The following is a 27,191-nucleotide window of genomic DNA, read 5'->3' as shown; positions in this document are numbered from 1 at the left end:
CTCCACCCTATCTCTCTAATCCCTCTCCACCCCTATCTCTGTAGTTACCTCTCCACCCATTTCTGTAGTTCCCTCTCCACCCCACTATCACTGAAGTTCCTTCTCCACCCCCATCTCTGTAGTTCCCTTCCACCCCCTTTCTCTGTAGTTCCCTCTCCACCCCTATCTCTCTAATTCCCTCTCCACCCCCTATCGCTGTAGTTACCTCTCCACCCCCTATCTCTGTAGTTACCTCTCCACCCACTATCTCTGAAGTTCCCTCTCCACCCCCTATCTCTGTAGTTAGCTCTCCACCCCATATATCTGTAGTTCCCTCTCCACCCTCTATCTCTCTAATTCCCACTCCACCCCCTATCTCTGTAGTTCCCTCTCTACCCCCTATCTCTCTAATTCCCACTCCACCCCCCTACTCTCTGTAGTTTCCCTCTCTACCCCCTATCTCTCTAATTCCCACTCCACCCCCTATCTCTGTAGTTCCCTCTCCACCACCTATATCTGTAGTTCCCTCTCCACCCCTATCTCTCTAATTCCCTCTCCACCCCCTATCTCTGTAGTTCCCTCTCCACCCCCCATCTCTGTAGTTCCCTCTCCACCCCCTATATCTGTAGTTCCATCTCCACCACCTATATCTGTAGTTCCCTCTCCACCCCTATCTCTCTAATTCCCTCTCCACCACCTATCTCTGTAGTTACCTCTCCACCCCATTTCTGTAGTTCCCTCTCCACCCACTATCACTGAAGTTCCTTCTCCACCCCCATCTCTGTAGTTCCCTCTCCACCCCCTATCTCTGTAATTCCCTCTCCACCCCTATCTCTCTAATTCCCTCTCCACCCCCCATCTCTGTAGTTCCCTCTCAACCCCAGTCTCTGTAGTTCCCTCTCCACCCCCATCTCTGTAGTTCCCACTCCACCCCTATCTCTCTAATTCAATCTCCACCCCCATCTCTGTAGTTCCCTCTCCAACCCCATCTCTGTAGTTCCCTCTCCACCCCATCTCTGTAGTTCCCACTCCACCCCTATCTCTGTAGTTCCTTCTTCACCCCCATCTCTGTAGTTCCCTCTCCACCCCTATCTCTGTAGTTCCCACTCCACCCCCTATCTCTGTAGTTCCCACTCCACCCCCTATCTCTGTAGTTCCCACTCCACTCCTATCTCTGTAGTTCCCACTCCACCCCCATCTCTGTAGTTCCTTCTTCACCCCCATCTCTGTAGTTCCTTCTCCACCCCTATCTCTGTAGTTCCTTCTTCACCCCTATCTCTGTAGTTCCCTCTTCACCCCCATCTCTGTAGTTCCCTCTCCACCCCTATCTCTCTAATTCCCTCTCCACCCCCTATCTCTGAAGTTCCCTCTCACCCCCTATCTCTTTAGTTTCCTCTCTACCCCCATCTCTGTAGTTCCCTCTCCACCCCCTATCCCTGTAGTTCCTACTCCACCCCCTATCCCTGTAGTTCCTTCTTCACCCCCATCTCTGTAGTTCCCTCTCCACCCCTATCTCTCTATACCCTCTCCACCCCCATCTCTGAAGGTTCCCTCTCCACCCCCTATCTCTGTAGTTTCCTCTCTACCCCCTATCTCTGTAGTTCCCTCTCCACCCCATCTCTGTAGTTTCCTCTCTACCCCTATCTCTGTAGTTCCCTCTCCACCCCCATCTCTGTAGTTCCTTCTCCACCCCCATATCTTTAGTTCCATCTCCACCCCCATCTCTGTAGTTCCCTCTCCACCCCTATCTCTCAAATTCCCTCTCCACCCCTCTCTGAGTTCCTCTCCAACCCCGTATCTCTGTAGTTTCCTCTCTACCCCCTATCTCTGTAGTTCCTCTCTCCACCCCATCTCTGTAGTTCCCTCTCCACCCCATCTCTGTAGTTCCCTCTCCCCCCCTATCTCTCTAATTCCACTCCACCCCCTATCTCTGTAGTTCCCTCTCTACCCTATCTCTCTATTCCACTCCACCCCATCTCTGTAGTTCCCTCTCCACCCCCTATCTCTGTAGTTCCTCTCCACCACCATATCTGTAGTTCCATCTCCACCCCCATCTCTGTAGTTCCCTCTCACCCCTATCTCTCTAATTCCCTCTCCACCCCCTATCTCTGTAGTTACCTCTCCACCCCATCTCTGTAGTTCCCTCTCCACCCCTATCTCTGTAGTTCCTTCTCCACCCCATCTCTGTAGTTCCCTCTCCACCCATATCTCTGTAGTTCACTCCTCCACCCCCTATCTCTGTAGTTCCCACTCCACCCCCATCTCTGTAGTTCCCTCTCTACCCCCTATCTCTCTAGTTCCCACTCCACCCCCAATCTCTGTAGTTCCCTCTCCACCCCTATCTCTGTAGTTCCATCTCCACCCCTATATTCTGTAGTTGCCTCTCCACCCCCATCTCTGTATTCCCTCTCCACCCCCTATCTCTGTAGTTCCCTCTCCACCCCATCTCTGTAGTTCCCTCTCCACCCCCTATATTCTGTAGTTCCCTCTCCACCCCTATATCTGTAGTTCCATCTCCACCCCATATCTGTAGTTTCCCTCTCCACCCCTATCTCTGTAGTTCCCTCTCCACCCCCTATCTCTGTAGTTCCCTCTCCACCCCATCTCTGTAGTTCCCTCTCCACCCCCTCTCTGTAGTTCCCTCCCACCACCCCATCTCTGTAGTTCCCTCTCCACCCCTATTCTCTAGTTCCCTCTCCACCCCCATCTCTGTAGTTCCCTCTCCACCCCCATCTCTGTAGTTCCCTCTCCACCCCATCTCTGTAGTTCCATCTTCACCACCCATCTCTGTAGTTCCCTCTCCACCCCCATCTCTCTAATTCCCTCCCACCCCCATCTCTGTAGTTCCCTCTCCACCCCATCTCTGTAGTTCCCTCTCCACCCCACATCATAAGTTCCTTCTCCACCCCCATCTCTGTAGTTCCCTCTCCACCCCCATCTCTGTAGTTCCCTCTCCACCCCATCTCTCTTAATTCCCTCTCCACCCCCATCTCTGTAGTTCCCTCTCCACCCCATCTCTGTAGTCCCTCTTCCACCCCCATCTCTGTAGTTCCCACTCCACCCGCTATCTCTGTAGTTCCTTCTCCACCCCCCATCTCTGTAGTTCCCTCTCCACCCCATCTCTGTAGTTCCCTCTCCACCCCCATCTCTGTAGTTCCCTCTCCACGCTATCTCTCTATTCCCTCTCCACCCCTCATCTCTGTAGTTCCCTCTCCACCCCCATCTCTGTAGTTCCCNATATCTTTAGTTCCATCTCCACCCCATCTCTGTAAGTTCCCTGCTCCACCCCTATCTCTCAAATTCCCTCTCCACCCCTATCTCTGAAGTTCCCTCTCCACCCCCTATCTCTGTAGTTTCCTCTCTACCCCCTATCTCTGTAGTTCCCTCTCCACCCCCCATCTCTGTAGTTCCCTCTCCACCCCATCTCTGTAGTTCCCTCTCCACCCCCTATCTCTCTAATTCCCACTCCACCCCCTATCTCTGTAGTTCCCTCTCTACCCCCTATCTCTCTAATTCCCACTCCACCCCCTATCTCTGTAGTTCCCTCTCCACCCCTATATCTGTAGTTCCATCTCCACCACCTATATCTGTAGTTCCATCTCCACCACCTATCTCTGTAGTTCCCTCTCCACCCCTATCTCTCTAATTCCCTCTCCACCCCCTATCTCTGTAGTTACCTCTCCACCCCATTTCTGTAGTTCCCTCTCCACCCACTATCACTGAAGTTCCTTCTCACCCCCATCTCTGTAGTTCCCTCTCCACTCCATATATCTGTAGTTCACTCTCCACCCCCTATCTCTCTAATTCCCACTCCACCCCCTATCTCTGTAGTTCCCTCTCTACCCCCTATCTCTCTAATTCCCACTCCACCCCCCTATCTCTGTAGTTCCCTCTCCACCCCCTATATCTGTAGTTCCATCTCCACCACCTATATCTGTAGTTGCCTCTCCACCCCTATCTCTCTAATTCCCTCTCCACCCCCTATCTCTGTAGTTCCCTCTCCACCCCATCTCTGTAGTTCCCTCTCCACCCCCTATATCTGTAGTTCCCTCTCCACCCCCTATATCTGTAGTTCCATCTCCACCACCTATATCTGTAGTTGCCTCTCCACCCCTATCTCTCTAATTCCCTCTCCACCCCCTATCTCTGTAGTTCCCTCTCCACCCTATCTCTGTAGTTCCCTCTCCACCCCCTATATCTGTAGTTCCATCTCCACCACCTATATCTGTAGTTGCCTCTCCACCCCCTATCTCTCTAATTCCCTCTCCACCCCCTATCTCTGTAGTTCCCTCTCCACCCCATCTCTGTAGTTCCCTCTCCACCCCCTATATCTGTAGTTCCATCTCCACCACCTATATCTGTAGTTCCCTCTCCACCCCTATCTCTCTAATTCCCTCTCCACCCCCTATCTCTGTAGTTACCTCTCCACCCCATTTCTGTAGTTCCCTCTCCACCCACTATCACTGAAGTTCCTTCTCCACCCCCATCTCTGTAGTTCCCTCTCCACCCCCTATCTCTGTAGTTCCCTCTCCACCCTATCTCTCTAATTCCCTCTCCACCCCCATCTCTGTAGTTCCCTCTCCACCCCAGTCTCTGTAGTTCCCTCTCCACCCCCATCTCTGTAGTTCCCACTCCACCGCTATCTCTCTAATTCCCTCTCCACCCCCATCTCTGTAGTTCCCTCTCCAACCCCATCTCTGTAGTTCCCTCTCCACCCCCATCTCTGTAGTTCCCACTCCACCGCTATCTCTCTAATTCCCTCTCCACCCCCGTCTCTGTAGTTCCCTCTCCAACCCCATCTCTGTAGTTCCCTCTCTACCCCATCTCTGTAGTTCCCACTCCACCCCTATCTCTGTAGTTCAATCTTCACCCCCATCTCTGTAGTTCCCTCTCCACCCCTATCTCTGTAGTTCCCACTCCACCCCCTATCTCTGTAGTTCCCACTCCACCCCTATCTCTGTAGTTCCTTCTTCCCCCCCATCTCTGTAGTTCCCTCTCCACCCCTATCTCTGTAGTTCCTTCTTCACCCCCATCTCTGTAGTTCCCTCTTCACCCCCATCTCTGTAGTTCCCTCTCCACCCCTATCTCTCTAATTCCCTCTCCACCCCCTATCTCTGAAGTTCCCTCTCCACCCCCTATCTCTGTAGTTTCCTCTCTACCCCCTATCTCTGTAGTTCCCTCTCCACCCCATCTCTGTAGTTTCCTCTCTACCCCCTATCTCTGTAGTTCCCTCTCCACCCCTATCTCTGTAGTTCCTTCTCCACCCCCATCTCTGTAGTTCCCTCTCCACCCCATCTCTGTAGTTCCCTCTCTACCCTCATCTCTGTAGTTCCCACTCCACCCCTATCTCTGTAGTTCCTTCTTCACCACCATCTCTGTAGTTCCCTCTCCACCCCCTATCCCTGTAGTTCCCACTCCACCCCCTATCTCTGTAGTTCCTTCTTCACCCCCATCTCTGTAGTTCCCTCTCCACCCCCTATCTCTGTAGTTTCCTCTCTACCCCCTATCTCTGTTGTTCCCTCTCCACCCCATATCTGTAGTTTCCTCTCCACTCCCTATCGCTGTAGTTTCCTCTCTACCCCCTATCTCTGTAGTTCCCTCTCCACCCCCATCTCTGTAGTTCCTTCTCCACCCCCATCTCTTTAGTTCCCTCTCCACCCCATCTCTGTAGTTCCCTCTCCACCCCTATCTCTCAAATTCCCTCTCCACCCCCTATCTCTGTAGTTCCCTCTCCACCCCCATCTCTGTAGTTCCCTCTCCACCCCATCTCTGTAGTTCCCTCTCCACCCCATCTCTGTAGTTCCCTCTCCACCCCATCTCTGTAGTTCCCTCTCCACCCCATCTCTGGAGTTCCCTCTCCACCCCCATCTCTGTAGTTCCCTCTCCACCCCCATCTCTGTAGTTCCCTCTCCACCCCCATCTCTGCAGTTCCCTCTCCACCCCCATCTCTGTAGTTCCCTCTCCACCCCCATCTCTGTAGTTCCCTCTCCACCCCCATCTCTGTAGTTCCCTCTCCACCCCATCTCTGTAGTTCCCTCTCCACCCCCATCTCTGTAGTTCCCTCTCCACCCCCATCTCTGTAGTTCCCTCTCCACCCCCATCTCTGTAGTTCCCACTCCACCCCATCTCTGTAGTTCCTTCTTCACCCCCATCTCTGTAGTTCCCTCTCCACCCCTATCTCTCTAATACCCTCTCCACCCCCTATCTCTGAAGTTCCCTCTCCACCCCCTATCGCTGTAGTTTCCTCTCTACCCCCTATCTCTGTAGTTCCCTCTCCACCCCATCTCTGTAGTTTCCTCTCTACCCCTATCTCTGTAGTTCCCTCTCCACCCCCATCTCTGTAGTTCCTTCTCCACCCCATATCTTTAGTTCCATCTCCACCCCCATCTCTGTAGTTCCCTCTCCACCCCTATCTCTCAAATTCCCTCTCCACCCCCTATCTCTGAAGTTCCCTCTCCACCCTCTATCTCTGTAGTTTCCTCTCTACCCCCTATCTCTGTAGTTCCCTCTCCACCCCCATCTCTGTAGTTCCCTCTCCACCCCATCTCTGTAGTTCCTTCTCCACCCCATCTCTGTAGTTCCCTCTCCACCCCCATCTCTGTAGTTCCCTCTCCACCCCCATCTCTGTAGTTCCCACTCCACCCCATCTCTGTAGTTCCCTCTCCACCCCCATCTCTGTAGTTCCCTCTCCACCCCATCTCTGTAGTTCCTTCTCCACCCCCATCTCTGTAGTTCCCTCTCCACCCCCATCTCTGTAGTTCCCTCTCCACCCCCATCTCTGTAGTTCCCACTCCACCCCATCTCTGTAGTTCCCTCTCCACCCCCATCTCTGTAGTTCCCTCTCCACCCCATCTCTGTAGTTCCCTCTCCACCCCATCTCTGTAGTTCCTTCTCCACCCCCATCTCTGTAGTTCCCTCTCCACCCCCATCTCTGTAGTTCCCTCTCCACCCCCATCTCTGTTGTTCCCTCCCCACCCCCATCTCTGTAGTCCCCTCTCCACCCACATCTCTGTAGTTCCCGCTCCACCCCATCTCTGTAGTTCTCGCTCCACCCCCATCTCTGTAGTTCCCGCTCCACCCCCATCTCTGTAGTTCCCTCTCCACCCCCATCTCTGTAGTTCCCTCTCCACCCCCATCTCTGTAGTTCCCACTCCACCCCATCTCTGTAGTTCCCTCTCCACCCCCATCTCTGTAGTTCCCTCTCCACCCCCATCTCTGTAGTTCCCTCTCCACCCCATCTCTGTAGTTCCCTCTCCACCCCCATCTCTGTAGTTCCTTCTCCACCCCCATCTCTGTAGTTCCCACTCCACCCCCATCTCTGTAGTTCCCACTCCACCCCCATCTCTGTAGTTCCCTCTCCACCCCCATCTCTGTAGTTCCCACTCCACCCCATCTCTGTAGTTCCTTCTCCACCCCCATCTCTGTAGTTCCCTCTCCACCCCCATCTCTGTAGTTCCCTCTCCACCCCCATCTCTGTAGTTCCCTCTCCACCCCTATATCTGTAGTTCCCTCTCCACCCCCATCTCTGTAGTTCCCTCTCCACCCCCATCTCTGTAGTTCCCTCTCCACCCCATCTCTGTAGTTCCCTCTCCACCCCCATCTCTGTAGTTCCCTCTCCACCCCCATCTCTCTGTAGTTCCCTCTCCACCCCCATCTCTGTAGTTCCCGCTCCACCCCATCTCTGTAGTTCCCGCTCCACCCCCATCTCTGTAGTTCCCGCTCCACCCCCATCTCTGTAGTTCCCTCTCCACCCCCATCTCTGTAGTTCCCTCTCCACCCCCATCTCTGTAGTTCCCTCTCCACCCCATCTCTGTAGTTCCCTCTCCACCCCCATCTCTGTAGTTCCCTCCCCACCCCCATCTCTGTAGTTCCCTCCCCACCCCCATCTCTGTAGTTCCCTCTCCACCCCCATCTCTGTAGTTCCCTCTCCACCCCCATCTCTGTAGTTCCCTCTCCACCCCCATCTCTGTAGTTCCCTCTCCACCCCATCTCTGTAGTTCCCTCTCCACCCCCATCTCTGTAGTTCCCTCCCCACCCCCATCTCTGTAGTTCCCTCTCCACCCCCATCTCTGTAGTTCCCTCTCCACCCCCTATCTCTCGTGCTCCTTCTTTATACCTCCCTCCCTACCATCCTTCTCTCTTTCTATCTCCCTATACCAACCCCCTCTCTCCCTCCCTCAGTGCGAGGCCATACCCTGACCGCTGTGTGTCATGTGATTTATCATGGCTAGCCAGTGTACAGGGATATGCATCAGATCAATACACACACACACACACACACACACACACACACACACACACACTGGAGGGCTGACATACGGCCGGTGCCTTGACAGGGCGGAGATGAGGTGAGGATGGATGGATGCACGGAGGAATAGATGGATGGAGAGAAGGTAATGGAAGGGAGTGAAGGGTGAACATTCTATTATGGAACGGACGTTATTGACAATAGAGTCTCATACTCCAACCTGAAGGACACATTGTAAGGTGTGTGTTTTTAAGGCTACATAATACCAGGCTGATAGAATTCATTTGAGGGAAAGATAGAGGTACAGCAAGTCTTCAGGTTCCAGGCTCATCAGGTTAACCAGCTCTGTTGCAGCTGTGCCCAGCTGAACAGACCCCAGGTGTGTTATGCTAATGAGTTATCAGGATTAGACCAATGAGAGTACAGGAGTTTAACACCGCCTCCCCCAGAGAGCAGTCCAGGGTGTGTTTGTGGAATTAGAACACTGTGTTTTGAATCATCTGTTTGGACATTGATTTAGTTGATTTAATCGATTTAATTGATTGATGAAGAATGCTGTGTATGTCAAACTTTGGCAGTGTTTCATGGTGTGTGTGTGTGTGTGTGTGTGTGTGTGTGTGTGTGTGTGTGTGTGTGTGTGTGTGTGTGTGTGTGTGTGTGTGTGTGTGTGTGTGTGTGTGTGTCAGAGTTTGGCAGGCTTTCAGCATCTCCTTTCAGAATATGCTAACTCCCTGAAAATAGCTCAAAGTAGAGTTAATTAACCTGCTTCTTTCATCCTCACCTTGCGTACGTGTCTCAGACAGTGTGTGTGTGTGTGTGTGTGTGTGTGTGTGTGTGTGTGTGTGTGTGTGTGTGTGTGAAACAGTGTGTGTGCATTTGAATATGTTTGTGTGTATTTGAGAGATGGTGTTTGAGACTGTGTACCTTTCTTTGTGTGTGTGTATTTTAGACATTGAGTGTCTGTGTACCTTTCTTTGTGTGTGTGTATTATAGACAGTGAGTGTCTGTGTACCTTTCTTTGTGTGTGTGTGTATTTTAGACAGTGAGTGTCTGTGTACATTTCGGTTCAATCCCTGGGAAGAGTGACACACGCAATAATCCTTGTCTTAGTCTGCCACTACAGTCAGCTAACACAGAGCTAGTGACACAGGCGTACACACGAATGTACGCAAACACGCGCACCAACGTCGGAAGACAGAGTGCAGCAGCAGAGGTAATTATCAGAGCAGCTGTTGAGGGAGAGGGAAGGTTTAGCCGTCACACCACAGGAAGGAGCCGGGGGAATAATTTGCCTGCAACACCTGTCAAACTTTCACAAAGATGAAATGTGTTATTCTGCCTCTCTCTACAGAAGAACACCATCACTACACCAGCAACATGAGCTCACGGTTTTACCAATTTCATTCAAATTTCTAAATGATTGCAAACATGAACTTTTGAAGTTTTATTTTTGTTTGTCTACTGCTGGGATTGAACATATAACCTTCAGATCCGGAGTTATGGGATGGCATACATCCTCCACCCACATCCACATTGCCATAGCAAAAACCAAGCTTACTTGATGGTAATAGCATTCACTGCGTTTTCCAACATCTTCAATCTTAAGCGATCTGCCTGACACTGGAGTGGTGCCACCTGTAGCTAAAGGGGAAGAGCCAGAAACATTGTGTTGATATTCTGTTTATTACTCCATCACTCAGTGGTAGTCAAAGAAGAGCCCAGGTAAATATTTACTGATTCTCTCTCTCTCTCTCTCTCTCTCTCTCTCTCTTTCTCTCTTTCTCTCTTTCGCTCTTGTAATTATCCTTGAGTGTTCAATCCCGTTAGGACTGAGAGCTTGTTGCTACTCTGTGTTTCTGCCCCTTCATTCTGCACCCAGCCTAAGATCTGCTGACACTGCATATGTATGGTGTGTGTGTGTGTGTCTTGTTGTGTGTGTTTGTGCTGAGTGATGCTGTGGGACTGTTCTTATTCCCAGCGCTCCTGGACAGCATTGTGAAGGGTCATGAATTTACAAGAGCATCTGTCCGACTAGAACGCACACACACACACACACACTCACACAAAAACACACATGCTCACACTCACACAAACACACACATAAACACATGGCCGAAAGGGCGTCAGCCTGTCTACGCTGACAACACTGACTCCTCCCAGCAGGAACTCTCCTCATCATGGTGACTGGGGCAGATGGATTTGCATAATCATGAATATTGATTAATATTTGTGCATGTAAATAGGGATAATAAAAGTGTGTGTGTCCATTTGGAGGGAGGGGACTTCACTTTAAATGTGTTTATACATTTTTGTTAGAGGAGAGATCAGGGACAGTGTGTGTGTGTGTGTGTGATGATGATGAAGAAACAGAGAAACAGTGTGTTAGTGTCTCAGCAGTGTTCACCGCTGGAGAAAACAGAGAGAAAAACAGATCAAGGGAGTGTATATTGTGTGACATAATCTGCCCGAGGAACCCAACAGGCCCCTCAGGCGCGACGTCCCCTCAAGGACAATTCTGCTAACCGCGGCCTGCTGGCTATCTAGAGCATATTGGACTGTTAGCTGATCCATCGGCCAGTTTCTTGGACCACTATACACATTTTGATAATAAGAGACATTACTGTGAAGCCGTATTCATCGACCTGGCTAAGGCTTTCGACTCTGTCAATCACAGCATTCTTATTCTTACTCAACAGCCTTGGTTTCTCAAATGATTTCCTCGCTTGGTTCACCAACTACTTATCCGATAGAGTTCAGTATGTTAAATTGGAGGGCCTGTTGTCCGGACTTCTGGCCGTCTCTATGGGGGTGCCACAGGGTTCAATTCTCGGGCCGAATCTCTTCTCTGTATACAGAGAACTAGCCTACCTGGTTAAATAAAGGTTAAAAAAATTATATTTTTAAGAGAGCGGGAGAATGTGTGTGCGTGTTTGTGTGCGAAGAGAGGGCATGTGAGACAGCCGAGGATGAAACAAATGAAGTTGTGCCCGTTGTTTGAAAAACAAAGAGATCTTCCAAAATGGATGACTGTGTTTCTCAGTTCAACACTCTACCTCTCTGTCTCAGTTCAACCCAAACAACCATAACACATGCATTATTACCAATGTTGTTTCTGACTCTGGAAACATAACATCTCCTAATGATGATGTTGACTGTTCTCAGCCATTTAAAAACAGCTGAAGAATGAATACACACCAGACAGGATTGTTTAGTAGGTGGAAAACAGCAGAAAACATTTCTCCTCCCAGAGGGTCTCTGGTGTCCATGCCCAGCTGATGTGCTCTGGGGCTGGGTCTCTGAGGGACAGATCCTCCCTCCAATTAGACTGGAACAAGCTGAACCACACTTTCCCCAGAGAGAGAGATAGTCCTTAGAGGACTGGCCATCAGACACAGAGAGTGAGAGTGAGAGTGAGAGTGAGAGTGAGAGAGAGAGAGAGAGAGAGGTTATGATATTATGAAAGCAGGTGGGGAGAGAGGGAAGGAAGAAGGTATGAAGAGAGAGAGAAAGTATGATATTATGAAAGCAGGTGGGGAGAGAGGGAAGGAGTGAGCTGAGTCATCCACACTCTCCTCAGACTGGGAAGTAGGAGGCCAACCTGTTCAAGTCTGTCTCTGTTGCTCTCTGTTTGTTTCTCTTTATTTTCCCTCCCCTCCTCCAGTCCATCTAACTCTCTTCTTCCCCTCCCTCCCTCCCTACCTCCCTCCCTCCTTCCCTCTCTCCCACTCTCCAAACTGTAGCCGTGATTGTTCAGACAGACAGACTGCATTATGAAGAACCTTTACTGTATCATGTGGTGTTTTCACGGTTTCAAATGTGTGTGTGTGTGTGTGTGTGTGTGTGTGTGTGTGTGTGTGTATATATAAAGCAGTGTTCATTTTGGAACTCTTTTTTCAGATTTAGTCTAGTCTTATTCATTTTGACTAAAATATAATTAAGCCACATTTTTTGTAATTTGAATAATGATTTAATTGTGGTTATTGTCAAAATCAGTAAAACAGTTGGCCATTTCAGTCAACTAAAGACCCTTTTTATTTTACACACATTTTAGTCACATCACATTTGTAAAAACGTACCATGTGAACAAACATACATAGCCTTGTCCTACCAACAGCAGAAAACATATAAGAAACATTTATCTGGTCATGTAAATTCCTAATTAAGCCGACATAGATACTGCACATTACAGACACACGAGAGAGAGAGAGACAGGGAGAGATGATGCTGCAAGTATTGGCAAAGTAGTATGGGTTGCACCTCCATTACTCGGTCCAGTCATTGCCATTGTTGTGAATGTTCAAAAACGTTGCGTCCTGTTGAACGTGCCCCAGGTTGTTAGCTATAGCTAGCTAATGAGATAACATGACTGAACAATGTGTAGCCTAAACAAGTGGTTCACGGTCTGGTCTGCAAGTAGGCTAGAATGGCCTTATGAATGTAAAATGTGGCCCTCTATGCTCGGGAATGGCTAGAATCTAAATGTGTGTGTGTGTGTGTGTGTGTGCCCACTGCAGTGAATATCTGTGGATATTTACATTAATCAGCTGAGTTAAAGATCATGACAAAAAACACAGGTCGTACAAACATATAGGAGGCTAGGAACACACACACACACACACACACACACACACACACACACACACACACACACACACACACACATTTAGATAGTGGGGGACTCTTTGGATGCAGAATGTACAGTACCTGTGTCATCAGCCCTGAAGTATAGCTATTGGCTGGAATTATAAGGAGAGAACCTAAGGGAGTCTGTGTGTGTGTGTTATTTGTGTCTGACAGATAACAACAGAAGGTGACACAAGTGTGTGGCAGGTTTAATTGTTGTGGATCGCAGGGTGCCGTAGGGATTCTGTGTTTGTCTTATCAATGGAAGGTAAGATAATAGGTGTGACTTCACATTATGTTCCATCTCAACCTCTGCTCCAACTTCCTCTTCCTATTTGACACTTCCTGTCATCTTGAGACATTTCTGTTTAAACCCCTTTAATACAGGGTGCTAAATCATGGTTGCACAAAGCGTTTCTTGGTAGTCTTAAACAAATCTACTTTGAAACAAAAGTATACACCTCACACACATGGTTATGGGCTTAAAAAAAGACGACACCTGTACCATGTCAGAAATATAGTTGAAATGTATTCAGTTTTGAGTTTGCATCCCAATATTACTCTTTATATACATCACAGAAGACTGAAATATATATATATATATATTTTTAAATATAACCTTTATTTAACTAGGCAAGTCAGTTAAAAACAAATTCTTATTTACAATGACGGCCTACCGGGGAACAGTGCTTTGTTCAGGGGCAGAACAACATATTTGTATCTTGTCAGCTCAGGGATTCAATCAAGCAACGTTTCAGTTACTGGCCCAACACTCTAACCACTAACCACCTGCCGTTGTTTAACATAGAAACCTGATTTTCCAGCATAAAAAAAGAAAAGTGTATTAATTATGAAATGATGATAAGACTATTTGACTGCAGGAAAGGGCTTCATAACCTCTGTGTTGGTCTGCCTTCAAACATCTGTTGTTATTGATCTAAACATTTTCCATTAGATTCAGAAGAATGAACACACATCCAGATGTGCAGGCACCAACCCACAGAGAGACGGGCAGAGGGAGGGAGGGAAGGGGGAGGGAGGGAACACACCATAGTCATACTTTCTCCGTTTCATTGAGACTCTATTCCCAGATTGACAGTTCCATTGTGGAGGGCTGCTGAGAATTAGCATACTGCCGTGGTGATTTCACACTCTTTAACTTTTAACATACGTGTGTGTGTGTGTGTGTGTGTGTGAGAGAGAGAGAGAGAGAAAGAGAGCAGGTCTGATGAGAGATAGTGACAGAATCCCGCCCCCTCCTCCCCCAGCTTCCTGCTGTTTAGGGAGAGGCAAGATATTTTTCTAAAAAAAAGAAGCCCACTTTAAATATTTGTTTTTTTTTATCCTTTAACTAGCTTATCAGTATGTTTTTGAAATGTTAAATCCTTGTCAATCCAAAATCCCAGATATTTAGAGGTGTAAACTTGATCAATGGGAGAATCATTCAATTAATAAATGTGTAGTCCATCTGAAATTGTTTTGCGAAAATTACAGAACAACATATATATTTAGTCTTCGCCCACATTAAGTGCATGTTTTAAACCAACCAGGGCTTTTCGTAAGGCAAAAAAGTCCAATTGCAGCTCTAACAATGCCTGGTCTACATTTGGGGCAATAGCATACATAACAGTATTGTCTGAGTAGGTAGTACCTAGTACCGGAGATAATCAATAGCCCACTTAACTTCTTTGGGAATGGGGGGCAGCATTGAGTAGCTTGGATGAATAAGGTGCCCGGAGTAAACTGCCTGTTACTCAGGCCCAGAAGCTAGAATATGCATATAATTAGTCGATTTGGATAGAAAACACTCTCAAGCTTCCAAAACTGTTAAAATAATGTCTGTGAGCAAAACATGACTCATATGGCAGGCAAAAACCTGAAGAAAATCCAACCAGGAAGTGGGAAATCTGAGGTTTGTAGTTTTTCAAGTGAATGCCTATCCAATATCCAGTGTAAATGGGGTCAGATTGCACTTCCTAAGGCTTCCAGTAGATATCAACAGTCTTTAGAAAGTTGTTTCAGGCCTCTATTGTGAAAGGGGAGCGAATAAGACCACTCAGAGTAAGTGGCTCAGCTGAAAGCCATTAGTTGTTTATCGCATGTGGCGGTGAGCGCGAGCTCCATTCCCTTTCTAATGAAAACAGTATTGTCCGATTGAAACATTATTGAATATTTATGATTAAAACATCCTAAGGATTGATTATAAACATCGTTTTACATGTTTCTACGAACATTAATGGAACTTTTTTACTTTTCGTCAAAACAAAAAGGAGGTATCTGGACATAAAGATGGACTTTATCGAACAAAACAAACATTTATTGTGGAACTGGGATTCCTGGGAGTGCATTCCGATGAAGATCATCAAAGGTAAGTGAATATTTATAAAGCTATTTCTGACTTTTGTTGACTCCACAACTTGGCGAGTATCTGTATGGCTTGTTTTTGGTGGCTGAGCGCTGTATTCAGATTATCGCATGGTGTGCTTTCGCCATAAAGCTTTTTTGAAATCTGACACAGCGGTTGCATAAGGAGAAGTTTATCTTTAATGGCGATTGCCTCTTTCTCTATGATAGCATATCTCTGTTCCCAGTCACTAAGCTTCATACTTATGAAGAGAATAGGCATCTCGGCATCGACTTCACCCTGAGCAAGGACGGCCCGAGCCCCATTTCTGAGGAATCTATCTGCACAATGAACTTTCGGGAGAAGTCAGGATCCTGCAGAATGGGATCTTTTAGTGACTGGAAGGTGTTTATTCCATCTCCTCCTTCCACGCTACACGGTTTGGAAGGTTTTTCTTGATGAGATTTGTGAGGGGGTGGCATTGGAGGCATATCCAGGGATGAAACGACGATAATATCCCATTATTCCAAAGAAGGCTCGAACGTCACGCTTCGTCTGGGGCCAGCCCCTACGGGTTTGGGGACCAGGACTATTGGACTGGACCACTCACTCGTAGATGGCTTGATCACCCCCATCCTCAGCATCTCGCCTACCTCGTTCTTAGCGATGGCTCGGCGGGTCCTCGGGAATCCGGTATGGCCGGATATGCACCTTTTTGCCTGGCTCGGTGTGGATATGGTGAAAAAGGACCTCTGTTTGTCCTGGGGAGGAAGAGAATACCCTGCCGAATTGCATAACCAGCTTGTCTAGCTGTCTTAACTGCTCCGGCAGATATTGGCCACGGCATACTTTTTTTGCTTGTCCTCAACTGCCATCAAAGCCACACACTCCTCTCTTTCATGGTACTTCTTCAGCAGGTTGACATGAAAGAGTTGGTCCTACTTCCTCCTGTCAGGTTGATTGATGTGATAATTGACTGGTGAGACCCTCTCCGTTATCTCGTAGGGCCCCCTCCACTGCGCCAGCAAGCGATGTTCGACTGTGGGCACAAGTACCATCACTTTCTCTCCCACTGCGAACTCCCTGGGTGTCGCCGTCTTATCGTAGGCCCGGACTTGAGTCTGTTGCACCTTCTCCATATGCTCCTTTACTAAGGGCCAGACTGCCGACAGTTGGTCCCGGATCAGGGTAACATGTTCTATCGTCGACCGGAATGTGCAGGGTTGGGCCTCCTAGGTCTCCTGGCTAAGTTGAGGATCCCTCGACATGCTCTGCCTTACAGCAATTCGAACAGGGAAAACCCTGTGGACGCCTGTGGTACTTCTTGCAGGGCGAACATTAAATGGGGAAGAAGCATGTCCCAGTTTTTCACGTCTCTGTACACAACTCTTCTCAACATTCTTTTAATTGTCTTGTTCAGGTATTCATACAAACCGTCTGTCTGTGGGTGAAATATGCTTGTGCGTATCTGTTGAACCTGGTATAACCGACACAGGTCCTTCATCATCCGGGACATGAACGGGGTTCCCTGGTCGGTCAGTATCATCTTGGGAAGGCCCATCCAGGAAAACAGCATGAACAATTCCTTGGCAATTCCCTTCGATGACATGTTGCAAAGAGGTATGGACTCCGGGAACTTGGTAGCGTAAACTACGACAACCAGGATGTACTCGTGCCCTCTGGCGGATTTTGGGAGGGGTCCCATGAGGTCCATAGCTGTGGTAAGAGGAATCAAAGGATTATGCCGGTGTGGTCGTGGTGCCGTAAGCTGATATTGATCACACGCCCTACAACGCCTGGCCACATCTCGGGTGACACGGGGCCAATATAACTTCTGCATGATTTGAGATGATGATTTGACACCTTTGAGATGCGAGGTCAGCTTCACTCTAGTTTCTTCTCACCGGCTCAGCTGTCATTGCATGAGTTCCATGGTTTCTGCTGTGCCGTGATCAACTGTTGTAGTAGAGCGTTATCCATCTTATGCGCGCAATCCAGCTATGCATTATTCCTCAGTCCACTGACAAAAAGGGTCTCATTCTTCTTCATTTTTCAGAAAACAAGCCTGAAACAAGGTCTAAAGACTGTTTACATATAGTGGTAGCCAAAGGAACTGCAATCTGGATCCTAACCCATTAGATACAGTATAGGCATTCAATTGAAAACACCCACATCAAAAAAATCCCCAAAATCCCAATCCCAGGATTTTCCTCATGTTTTTGCCTGCCATATCAGTTCTGTTATACTCACCGACATTATTTTTAACAGTTTTGAAACTTTAGAGTGTGTTCTATCAAAATCTATAAATTATATGCATATTCTAGCTTCTGGGCCTGAGTAACATGCAGTTTACTTTGGGCACGCTTCTCATCCAGACGTTGAAATACTGCCCCCAAGCCATAAGAAGTAAAAAAGTTCTTAGGTGACAGTTGGCCAAGGTTTCTATAACTTAGGAAAGGCAAGATCATTTGGAGATTGGACTGTAGTTATCTAAGTCAGAAGGATCTCCTCCTTTATGTAGAGGGAGGACATGTACCGCTTTCTAGATTGTAGGGATAACACCAGAAACAAAATGGAAGTATAAAATATAGGTAAATGGTTCTGCAATAAGCGGGGCAGAGAGCTGCAGAAAGAAGGGATCAAGTGAATCAGCCCCTATAGAATGTTGAACATCAACCTTTAGCAAAGCACTTAATACGTCATAGACACCAAATGGTTCAAATGAAAATAAAGTACATGAGGCTGTCTCTCTACAATCTGTTGACTAGAGATGAGATGAATTTTCAGAGACTATTCTTTCAAACAGGTGGCCAGCTGAAGCTAAATGGTTATTTAAAGCACCAAATGTAAATGTTGTCTGGGACCAGAGGCATAATTCAAGAAATATGTTGATTTTTCGAACCAGAGATAGACATCAATTTCTCAAATGTCTGAAGGACTGCCAATCAGATATAGAATCAGTCAGTCTAGCCTTAGCTCGAGCTACATTTCTTACCTGTAATTTCTAAGACAATTTATGCGTGTCACGGTCGTCGTCCTATTCATCTGAAGAGGAGAGGCGAGAATGATCGGAGGACCAAAATGCGGCATGGTATATGTTAATCATGAATTTTAATAAAGAAAACACTGAAACACTATACAAAAACAATAAACGAAATAACAACCGTGAAGCTAATGAGAACTGTGCCGAAACAAGCAATCAACATAGACAATCACCCACAAACAAACAGTGCAACCCAGGCTACGGGAGACTCCGGCAGCGCCGCACAGGCGGGAGACTCCGGCAGCGCCGGACAGGCGGGACCACCTGTAGGGAGGAGACAGAGAGACAGCCTGGTGCGTGGGGCTGCCACAGGAACCACCAGGCTGGGGAGACCTTCAGGAGGCTTGGTGTTAGGAGGAGGCACCTGAAGGACCGGGCTGTGGTTCCTGTGGGGGAGCACTGGAGCACTGGAGCTCTGGTGCGCAGCCTTGGCACCACTTCCCCAGGCTGGATAACTACTCTAGCCCGGACCCTCCAGAGTGCAGGCACAGGTTGAACCGGGCTGTGGGTAAGCACGGGAGATCTAGTGCTTACTACGCGCACCTCTCCCTTAGGCTCCACTCCCACATTTGCCCGGCACGAGCGGAGCGCAGGCATAGGACGCACTGCACCCTCCCAGCGCCCCGGAGACACAGCACGCAGAGCCGGCGCAGGATACCTTGGCCCGAAACGGCGTACCGGCAACCAGACACGCTGAGCAGGCACCATACGCCCTGGCTCGATGCCCACACTCGCATGGCACTTTCGGGGGGCTGCCCTATAGCGCACCGGGCTATGGGCACGTACTGGCGACACCGTGCACTTTAACGCATAACACGGTGCCTGACCAGTAATGCGCTGCTTATAATAAGCACGAGGAGTGAGCTCAGGTCTGCTACCTGGCTTAGCCCCACACCTCATCTGCCCCCCCCCAAAACAAATTGGGGGGCTGCCTCTCGTACCTGTCGCGCTGCTGTGCTGGCTTCGCCAACCTCATTCTCCTGTAACCTTCCTCGCACTGCTCCATCGAATCCCAGGCGGGCTCCGGCACTCTCCCTGGGTCGACCGCCCACCTGTCTATCTCCTCCCAAGTTGTGTAGTCCTGTGATGCTGGCCGCTGTTGTTGCTGCTGCTGCTGCTGTCGTCGCTGTCTTTTACCACGCCGCTTGGTCCTTGGTTGGTGGGTGATTCTGTCACGGTCGTCCTCCTCCTCTGAATTTTAATAAAGAAAACACTGAAACACTATACAAAAACAATAAACGAAATAACAACCATGAAGCTAACTGTGCCGAAACAAGCAATCAACATAGACAATTACCCACAAACAAACAGTGCAACCCAGGCTACCTAAGTATGATTCTCAATCAGAGACAACTAATGACACCTGCCTCAGATTGAGAACCATACTAGGCCGAAACATAGAAATCCCCAAATCATAGAAAAACAAACATAGACTGCCCACCCCAACTCATTCCCTGACCATACTAAATAATGACAAAACAAAGGAAATAAAGGTCAGAACGTGACAATACGTGAATCAAGGATTAAGTCTTTCACTCAGCATTTTGTATGGCACATGTTTATCTGCAACAGGAAAATAAAATAATTAAGGTTCTGAGTTAGTGATAGTGGACACAACCCACCAGTCACTCAACCCCAACAGTTCCTCTTTAAAAGTTATCTTTGTAATAATGTGTAGCTTAACATCTCGTATGCAGGAAATGGGACAATGGTCATTGAACTCATTAGCAAATATCCTATAGGCTGTAAACTTATAAGGGGTATTGTTAGAATAATATCTAAAATATTCGATTTTTCAGGGTGTTACAGTTGGGGCAGGTTGGTTCAGTTATCAGCTATATTAGATTTAGCTCAGTACAAATATCTTTCAGCCGATCAGATACTGGCATCAACCAATCCAGATTAAGGTTACTCACTATTAAAAATTCAGATTTAGCATAATTAGACAGCAGGTCAGACAATTTGTTGAGAGCACATATGGAGGCTGAGGGAGGGCGATAAATTCCCACGAGTGTCAGATGGGCATTATTACCAAGGCCCACATTTAGGACGAGACATTCAAATTGCTTAGTGACAGAGGTGGTGATGGATACAGAAACATTTAAGTTGCTTTTCATGAACACTACCATTAAAAAGTTTGGGGTCACATAGAAATGTCCTTGTTTTTGAAAGAAAAACTATTTTTTTGTCCATTTAAAATAATAGAAAATACTCATCATAACTCAATTAGTCTAAAGAAGGCCAGTTGTATTGCTTCTTTAATGACAACAACAGTTTTCAGCTGTGCATAACATAATTGCAAAAGGGTTTTCTAATGATTAATTAGCCTTTTAAAATGATCAACTTGGATTAGCTAACACAACGTGCCATTGGAACACAGGAGTGATGAATGCTGATAATGGGCCTCTGTACGCCTATGTAGATACTCCATAAATAATCTGCCGTTTCCAGCTACAATAGTCATTTACAGCATTAACAATATCCCACATTTGAACCCATAACTTAACCAATCAGAATTAATGCATACATTTATCTGCCAAAACTTGACGTTTATCCCCCACCCCCTTGATGGTATAATAATAATTATTAGGTGGGTGCTTAGGTGTGTCCTATTTCACACATGTACAAGTGTGTATTAATATGCATGTGTGAATTGGAAATGTGTTTTTTGCATATCCCAACTCTCCCTGAGAAGCCTTTGGAGAGTGAGGTCACTGCCAGGGTCTGCCATCAACGGTGACCCTAGAGCATTTAGGGTTAAGTGCCTTGCTCAAGGGCATATTGATGGATTTTTCACCTCTGGGATTTGAACTAGTGACCTTTCGGTTACTGGCCCAACACTCTAACTGCTAGGCTACCTGCCGCCCGTGTGTGTGTGTGTGTGTGTGTAAGAGAGAGGGAGTAGTGTGAGCAGTGTGTACATTGGCAGCATCACCCCTACAGTAGCTGTGTATAGACAGACGTCACGTCTTGTAGCTGCTCTCTGTTATTTGATTTGTTGCCTGCTGATTGGATTACAGCGCTGACATCCATGTTCATACTTTAACAGCAATGTCCACTGACACGCACACACACACGTTATGTTCTTCTATCCATACACATACACATACACACATAAACACAGGTGCAGGTGCATACAAAGAAAATGTTTGAAAGGTGTTATTTGGGGTTGGGACGTCTGTGGTGTGTGTGTAACCCTGAAGCATGCATGAGAGCATGAGTATTCAGAGCGTGCGCAAACCAACTGGCAAGTGTCTTCAGTGACATTTTCAACCTCTCTGTAATACCAACATGTTTCAAGCAGACCACAATAGTCCCCCTGCCAAAGAAAACTAAGGTAACCTACCTAAATGATACTGACCCGTAGCACTCACTTCTGTAGCCATGAAGTGCTTTGAAAGGCTGGTCATGGATCACATCAACACCATTATCCCAGAAACCCTAGACCCACTCAAATTTGCATACCGCCCCAACAGATCCACAGATGATAATTGAACCTTTATTTAACCAGGTAACCTAGTCATAGACTGTTCTCTCTGCTACCGCACGGCATTAGGTACCGGAGCGCCAAGTCTAGGTCCAAAAGGATTCTTAACAGCTTCTATCCCCAAGCCATAAGACTCCTGAACAGCTAATAAAATGGCTACCCAGACCCCTCTTTTACACTGCTGCTACTCTCTGTTTATAATCTATGAATAGTCACTTTAACTCTACCTACATGTACATATTACCGCAGTTACCTCGACTAACCGGTGCCCCCACACATTGACTCTGTACTTGTACCCCCTGTATTTAGCCTCCACATTGACTCTGTACTTGTACCCCCTGTATTTAGCCTCCACATTGACTCTGTACTTGTACCCCCTGTATTTAGCCTCCACATTGACTCTGTACTTGTACCCCCTGTATATAGCCTCCACATTGACTCTGTACTTGTACCCCCTGTATTTAGCCTCCACATTGACTCTGTACTTGTACCCCCTGTATTTAGCCTCCACATTGACTCTGTACTTGTACCCCCTGTATATAGCCTCCACATTGACTCTGTACTTGTACCCCCTGTATATAGCCTCCACATTGACTCTGTACCGGTACCCCCTGTATATAGCCTCCACATTGACTCTGTACTTGTACCCCCTGTATATAGCCTCCACATTGACTCTGTACCGGTACCCCCTGTATTTAGCCTCCACATTGACTCTGTACTTGTACCCCCTGTATTTAGCCTCCACATTGACTCTGTACCGGTACCCCCTGTATTTAGCCTCCACATTGACTCTGTACTTGTACCCCCTGTATATAGCCTCCACATTGACTCTGTACCGGTACCCCCTGTATTTAGCCTCCACATTGACTCTGTACTTGTACCCCCTGTATATAGCCTCCACATTGACTCTGTACCGGTACCCCCTGTATTTAGCCTCCACATTGACTCTGTACTTGTACCCCCTGTATTTAGCCTCCACATTGACTCTGTACTTGTACCCCCTGTATTTAGCCTCGCTTGTTATTTTTTACTGCTGCTGATTAATTATTTGTTTTTATTTTCAATTGTCGTCTTATCTATTTTTTACTTAACACTTTTTTAAGGCATTGTTAAAGCATTGTTGGTTAAGGGCTTGTAAGTAAGCATTTCACTGTAAGGTCTACAACACCTGTTGTATTCGGCGCATGTGACAAATCACATTTGATTTGAATGGAAAACACATCTGGGTCTGAGCTAAGTGGATCAGTGTATGAGGAAGTTGATTTCCGAGCCTTACCTTGTCTCAAACACAACTGAATACACTACAGTTTGCCTGCTAGCGCTGTGTGCTTCTGAATAGAGTTTGTGAGCGTGGCACGTGTATCGCAAAAGGGTTAGTGAACATAAAAAGTGTATCTGAATACTGTTAGCTGCGTCTGCTTTAGTAATCATAACGTTTGTTCCCTGTGAATGTTGACATCAATGCTAACGTGATTTCATCAATGCTAACATGGGTTCCCTATTTGAATTCATCTGCAGGAGGATATGGGCTATAACACAACAGAGGATGAGAGGATGAGAGAGGAGCATCAGACGCGAAAACCAGGCCTCGCTCATGTCGACATAATAAAATGTATCTTTATAATCTTCTCTCTTTTAACCAAGAATCAGAAGATGCTCATTCTGCATTTAGTGAAGATTTGAATAGATTTTCTTCTCATGTGCAGCAACAAAGCCTTGTGCGTGTGCGTGTGCGTGTGCGTGTGCGTGTGCGTGTGTGTGTGTGTGTGTGTGTGTGTGTGTGTGTGTGTGTGTGTGTGTGTGTGTGTGCGTGTGCGTGTGCGTGTGCGTGTGCGTGTGTTAAAGTTAATTCTATGCATGGGGATGGGTGTGTGTATTATTCTCTCTATGAGCTACAGCTGCAGAGATAGTCCATGCTAATTAACCTATTACAGTAAAGACTGTTCCTCAAGTTCACTTCCATTTGATAGTGAGAGGAGAGTAATGGACAAAGCTGCTACAGTCTTTCTTTCTCTTTCTCTCTCTCTTTCGCTCTTTCCTTTCCCTCTCCTTTCTCTCTTCCTCTCTCCTTTCTCTCTCTCTCTCTCAATTCAATTCAATTCAAGGGCTTTATTGGCATGGGAAACATGTTTTAACATTGCCTAAGCAAGTGAGGTAGATAATATATAAAGTGAAATAAACAATAAAAAATTAACAGTAAACATTACACATACAGAAGTTTCAAAACAATAAAGACATTACAAATGTCATATTATATATACAGTGTTTTAACAATGTACAAATGGGTAAAGGACACAAGATAAAACAAATAAGCATAAATATGGGTTGTATTTACAATGGTGTTTGTTCTTCACTGGATGCCGTTTTCTCGTGGCAAAAGGTCACAAATCTTGCTGCTGTGATGGCACACTGTGGAATTTCACCCAGTAGATATGGGATTTGTTTTCGAATTCTTTGTGGATCTGTGTAATCTGAGGGAAATATGTGTGTAATATGGTCATACATTTGGCAGGAGGTTAGGAAGTGCAGCTCAGTTTCTACCTCATTTTGTGGGCAGTGTGCACATAGCCTGTTAATTAATCAATTAATTAGTCAATTAATTATCTTTTTGTTTTCTCATGATTTGGTTGGGTCTAATTGTGCTGCTGACCTGGGGCTCTGTAGGGTGTGTTTGTGTTTGTGAACAGAGCCCCAGGACCAGCTTGCTTAGGGGACTCTTCTCCAGGTTCATCTCTCTGTAGGTGATGGCTTTGTTATGGAAGGTTTGGAAATCGCTTCCTTTTAGGTGGTTATAGAATTTAACGGCTCTTTTCTGGATTTTGATAATTAGTGGTTATCGGCCTAATTCTGCTCTGCATGCATTATTTGGTGTTCTACGTTGTACACTGAGGATATTTTTGCAGAATTCTGCGTGCAGAGTCTCAATTTGGTGTTTGTCCCATTTTGTGAAGTCTTGGTTGGTGAGCGGACCCCAGACGTCACAACCATAAAGGGCTATGGGCTCTATGACTGATTCAAGTATTTTTAGCCAAATCCTAATTGGTATGTTGAAATTTATGTTCCTTTTGATGGCATAGAATGCCCTTCTTGCCTTGTCTCTCAGATCTTTCACAGCTTTCACAGCTCTCTCTCTCTCTTTCTTCTTTCTCTCTCTCTCCCCTCTCTCTCCTTTTTTTCTCTCTCTCTCCTTTCTCTCTCTCCTTTCCCTTTCTCTCTCTCCTTTCTCTCTCTCCTTTCTCTCTCTCTCTCTCTCTCTCTCTCTCTCTCTCTCTCAATTCAATTCAATTCAATTCAAGGGCTTTATTGGCATGGGAAACATGTGTTAACATTGCCAAAGCAAGTGAGGTAGACAACATACAAAGTGAACATATAAAGTAAAAAACAACAAAAATTAACAGTAAACATTACACATACAGAAGTTTCAAAACAGTAAAGACATTAGAAATGTCATATTATATATATATACAGTGTTCTAACAATGTACAAATGGCTAAAGGACACAAGATAAAATAAATAAGCATAAATATGGGTTGTATTTACAATGGTGTTTGTTCTTCACTGGTTGCCCTTTTCTCGTGGCAACAGGTCACAAATCTTGCTGCTGTGATGGCACACTGTGGAATTTCACCCAGTAGATATGGGAGTTTTTCAAAATTGGATTTGTTTTCGAATTCTTTGTTGATCTGTGTAATCTGAGGGAAATCTGTCTCTCTAATATGGTCATACATTGGGCAGGAGGTTAGGAAGTGCAGCTCAGTTTCCACCTCATTTTGTGGGCAGTGAGCACATAGCCTGTCTTCTCTTGAGAGCCATGTCTGCCTACGGCGGCCTTTCTCAATAGCAAGGCTATGCTCACTGAGTCTGTACATAGTCAAGGCTTTCCTTAATTTTGGGTCAGTCACAGTGGTCAGGTATTCTGCCGCTGTGTACTCTCTGTGTAGGGCCAAATAGCATTCTAGTTTGCTCTGTTTTTTTGTTAATTCTTTCCAATATGTTAAGTAGTTATCTTTTTGTTTTCTCATGATTTGGTTGGGTCTAATTGTGCTGCTGTCCTGGGGCTCTGTAGTGTGTGTTTGTGTTTGTGAACAGAGCCCCAGGACCAGCTTGCTTAGGGGACTCTTCTCCAGGTTCATCTCTCTGTAGGTGATGGCTTTGTTATGGAAGGTTTGTGGATCGCTTCCTTTTAGGTGGTTGTAGAATTTAACAGCTCTTTTCTGGATTTTGATAATTAGTGGGTATCGGCCTAATTCTGCTCTGCATGCATTATTTGGTGTTCTACGTTGTACACGGAGGATATTTTTGCAGAATTCTGCGTGCAGAGTCTCAATTTGGTGTTTGTCCCATTTTGTGAAGTCTTGGTTGGTGAGCGGACCCCAGACCTCACAACCATAAAGGGCAATGGGCTAATTGGTATGTTGAAATTTATGTTTCTTTTGATGGCATAGAATGCCCTTCTTGCCTTGTCTCTCAGATCGTTCACAGCTTTGTGGAAGTTACCTGTGGTGCTGATGTTTAGGCCAAGGTATGTATAGTTTTTTGTGTGCTCTAGGGCAACAGTGTCTAGATGGAATTTGTATTTGTGGTCCTGGTGACTGGACCTTTTTTGGAACACCATTATTTTGGTCTTACTGAGATTTACTGTCAGGGCCCAGGTCTGACAGAATCTGTGCATAAGATCTAGGTGCTGCTGTAGGCCCTCCTTGGTTGGTGACAGAAGCACCAGATCATCAGCAAACAGCAGAAAGGCCGGGTGCTGCAGACTTTTCTAGTGCCCTCGCCAATTCGTTGATATATATGTTGAAGAGGGTGGGGCTTAAGCTGCATCCCTGTCTAACCCCACGACCCTGTGTGAAGAAAAGTGTGTGTTTTTTGCTAATTTTAACAGCACACTTGTTGTTTGTGTACATGGATTTTATAATGTTGTATGTTTTACCCCCAACACCACTTTCCATCAGTTTGTATAGCAGACCCTCATGCCAGATTGAGTCGAAGGCTTTTTTGTAATCTACAAAGCATGAGAAGACTTTGGCTTTGTTTTGGTTTGTTTGATTGTCAATTAGGGTGTGCAGGGTGAATACATGGTCTGTTGTACGGTAATTTGGTAAAAAGCCAATTTGACATTTGCTCAGTACATTGTTTTCATTGAGGAAATGTACGAGTCTGCTGTTAATAATAATGCAGAGGATTTTCCCATGGTTACTGTTGACACATATTCCACGGTAGTTATTGGGGTCAAATTTGTCTCCACTTTTGTGGATTGGGGTGATCAGTCCTTGGTTCCAAATATTGGGGAAGATGCCAGAGCTAAGTATGATGTTAAAGAGTTTTAGTATAGCCAATTGGAATTTGTTGTCTGTATATTTGATCATTTCATTGAGGATACCATCAACACCACAGGCCTTTTTGGGTTGGAGGGTTTTTATTTTGTCCTGTAACTCTTTCAATGTAATTGGAGAATCCAGTGGGT

The sequence above is a fragment of the Oncorhynchus kisutch genome, linkage group LG13 (genome assembly GCF_002021735.2).
Source record: "Oncorhynchus kisutch isolate 150728-3 linkage group LG13, Okis_V2, whole genome shotgun sequence".
In the NCBI taxonomy this organism is placed as follows: domain Eukaryota; kingdom Metazoa; phylum Chordata; class Actinopteri; order Salmoniformes; family Salmonidae; genus Oncorhynchus; species Oncorhynchus kisutch.
Note: the sequence above shows the minus strand (reverse complement) of the source record.